Genomic DNA, 4,047 nt, shown 5'->3' with positions numbered 1-4,047 from the left:
CTTGACAAATTTAAAGTTTCAACTGTATGATACCGTATAAGTACTTATCGACAGAGGTCAATATCTGCATCTCCCAAAAGGTGTTGCTCTGCAGAGGTTGCACTGTAAAGGCAATTCCGTTTTTAGCCCACCATCATCAGATGGTGGGCTATTAAAATCACTCTGCGTCCGTGGTCCATCCGTCCGTCATTCCGTCCGTCCGTCCGTTAACAATTTCTCGTTATCGCATCTCCTCAGAAACTACTGGGGGGATTTTGACCAAACTTTGTCAGAATGATGAATTGGTACCCTTGTGGTGTCCCCCTGAAAATCAGACTGGTTCAACAATTTATGGGTGAGTTATGGCCCTTTGTTTATTTCTATATTTTACATAGATTTATATAGGGAAAAGCTTTGAAAACTTTCTTGTCCAAAACCACAGAGCCTAGGGCTTTGATATTAGGGTTTGAAGCATTATCTAGTGGTCCTCTACCAAGATGATTCAAATTATTTCTCTAGGGTCAAATATGGCCCCGTCCTGGGGGTCACATGGTTTATATAGACTTATATAGGGAAAACCTTTGAATAATCTCTTGTCCAAAACCACAGGGCCTAGGGCTTTGATATTTTGTATGTGACATCATCTAGTGGTCTTCAACTAAGATTGTTCAAATTATACCCCTAGGGTCAAATATGGCCCCGCCCTGGGGGTCATATGGTTTACATAGACTTATATAAGGAAAAACTTTGAAATCTTCTTGTCCAAACCACAAAGCTAGGGCTTTGATACTTGTAATGTAGCATCATCTAGTGGTTGTCTACCAAGTTTGTTCAAATTATCCCCCTAGGGTCAAAAATGGCCCCGCCCCGGTGGTCACATGGTTCATATAGACTTATATAGGGAAAAGCTTTTAAAATGTTCTTGTCAATAACTACAACATTCAAATTTGGACCACATGTATATTTTTGAGTGGCAAGATGAACCTTGACATGAGTTGACCTTGATTTTGACATAGTGACCTACTTTCACATTTCTGTAGCTACAGCCTTCAAATTTGGACCACATGTATATTTTTGAGTGGCAAGATGAACCTTGACATGAGTTGACCTTGATTTTGACCTAATGACCTACTTTCACATTTCTGTAGCTACAGCCTTCAAATTTGGACCACATGCGTAGTTTTCTGCACTGGAAAAAACTTTGACCTTGATTTTGACCTAGTGACCTACTTTCACATTTTTGAAGGTACATACGTCAAATTTGGACCATATGCATAGTTCCGTGTTTCAAAATGAAATTTGACATTGATTTTGACCTAGTGACCTACTTTCACATTTCTCAAGCTACAGCCTTCAAATTTGGACTACATGCATAGTTTTGTGTACCGAAAAAAACTTTGACCTTCACATTGACCTAGTAACCTACTTTCACATTTTTGAAGGTACAGGCTTCAAATTTGGACCACATGCATAGTTTTGTATTCAAAAATAGAATTTGACCTTGATTTTGACTTAGTGACCTACTTTTACATTTCTCAAGCTACAGCCTTCAAATTTGGACCACATGCATAGTTTTGTGTACCGAAATGAACTTTGACCTTTACATTGACCTAGTGACCTACTTTCACATTTTTAAGGTACAGGCTTCAAATTTGGACCACATGCATAGTTTTGTATTCTGAAATAAAATTTGACCTTGATTTGACCTAGTGACCTACTTTTACATTTCTCAAGCTATAGCCTTCAGATTTGGACCACATGCATAGTTTTGTGTACCGAAATGAACTTTGACCTTTACATTGACCTAGTGACCTATTTTCACATTTTTGAAGGTACAGGCTTCAAATTTGGACCACATGCTTAGTTTTGTACTCCGAAATAGAATTTGACCTTGATTTTGACCTAGTGACCTACTTTTACATTTCTCAAGCTACAGCCTTCAAATTTGGACCACTTGCATGGTTTTGTGTACCGAAATTAACCTTGACCTTAAGATTGACCTAGTGACCTACTTTCACATTTCTCAAGCTACAGCTTTCGAATTTGGACCACATGCACAGTGTTGTGTATGGAAATGAAATTTGACCTTGAGCTAGTCAGTAAGTCTTGAAATTTGGAACACTCAAAAATGGCACATTGGTGGGCGCCAAGATCACTCTGTGATCTCTTGTTTACAGCCTCTAGCCTTGTTATAATCATAACAATATTTCTTGTTTAAATTGTTGGTTGACACTCGGTCAGTTTGCATTCGGCTGGACAATGTTGTGGCGCGTATTCACAATTCTGTGTGTAAGGACCCCCTGTTGTGATTGTCGATCTGTCATAAAAATTGAAAGCTGCCTGCCCATATCCCCTTTCCTACTCTCTCACAGTATTTATATAAGCTAATAGTCCAGAAATTTCATTTGGAAATTTTTGAACGTATATTTCCATATATATGGAAAAACCAGATAACCAAGCATGAATTGTTAACGTTCTCGTCTGTATCCTTGGAGATACTAAAAATTCATTGGAAGAAGTGAACTTCAGAGTCATATCTTCCTGTTGGGGTTTCAGCAACAAACTGTTCCACAAAGTCCCCATTCCAAATGGCTTGTTTCATTTTGTCTGGAATTAGAGCACCAAGAGATAAATTGTAAGTATGTACACTTTGTACTGCTGCTATACCTGGTGTGTTGTGATTGTCTGCTACAGGGTTTACTTGCAGTATCTGGTGAACCCGGTCTGACCAACTTCCGGTATTGGACTGTTCTCCAATTTGTTGACTACTACTCACACCCCTTAATTCCAACATCAATTGAATGATAGACTAAAATTCATGTAAATATTATTATAAACCTCAATAAATAACAGCAGGACATACATATTGTATCACTTGTACAGATCAGAGAAGTACCTATATTATCATACTGCGAAAATTCTACTGGTAAGATAACCGATCTTGAAAACAACCCTTACAGAAGCAAGCCTCTGTGGCGTACATGCTGCGTATTTGCTGTGTATATGCCATGAACACAGTAGTATGCCAGAGGAGTACATTTTACATACACCGCATGCCGTGTACATGCCCCGTACTATTTCAACGAGTACACAGCATGTACGCAGGAGGTCACTAGTACACTTCAAGTACGCAGCACAGACTCTGAAAATTTAAGGAGTACACTGCATGTACGCAGGAGGGACTTGTACAAGAAAATAGTACACTGCATGTACACCGCAGATACTTTGAAATTTGTGCAGTATACTTCATATACGCGGGAAAGACTTGTACAATTTCTTTTGGCATTTATACTTAGTTTTTTTTTTTATAAGTTAAAGTCTGAAGTAAACTTCATATACGCGGGAGGGACTTGTTCATTTTCTTTGAGTGTTTATACTTTGAATTTTTTTAGGTAAAAGTCTGAAGTACACTTCATGCAGGAAGGATTTGTACATTTTTTTTTTTTTTTTTGGAAGCAAGAACTTGATTTCCAAGTAACTTTAATCTTAATAGCATAGAATAGTTCAGATTACCGGTATTCTGAACAATGAAAATTTGCCAAACTATTTGCAATGTTTATTTGTGAAGCTTACATCTTAGTGATTTCTGAATTAATCCTGGAGCTTTCTAGCTTGGATAATTGAAAAGCCTTATTTGAACTTCGTTGCATTACATTTTGTAATACATGAAATAATTACCAAGATAATGCCTCAACAGCGCCCGAATGAAAAGAATTAATAGCTCTCACTGTTATTTGAATACTCTTAAGCAAAACACCATTCTATCATGTTTTATAAAGGCTTTAATGCTCATTATGTTAACTCATTAAGGCCTCACCAGATTAAAAAGTTGTTCATCGGATTTGCCGCTCGTATATTTTCAGAACGTTTTTGGCTAATTGCGCTCGCCCCATTGGAAAAATCAATCCAAAATTTTTTGGTGTGCTACTTTTTACGGACGTAAAAGTGTATAGATGCTTATATAATTCCAGTCTCAGATTGTTCTCAGATGGATTTTAATCAAAATAAATACATACTACGCACACATCGTCTATAATAAATCATAACACTTATATTTAGTTGCATTAA

This window comes from Mercenaria mercenaria, chromosome 2, assembly GCF_021730395.1.
Source record: "Mercenaria mercenaria strain notata chromosome 2, MADL_Memer_1, whole genome shotgun sequence".
NCBI lineage: Eukaryota > Metazoa > Mollusca > Bivalvia > Venerida > Veneridae > Mercenaria > Mercenaria mercenaria.
This window is presented reverse-complemented; position numbering follows the sequence as displayed.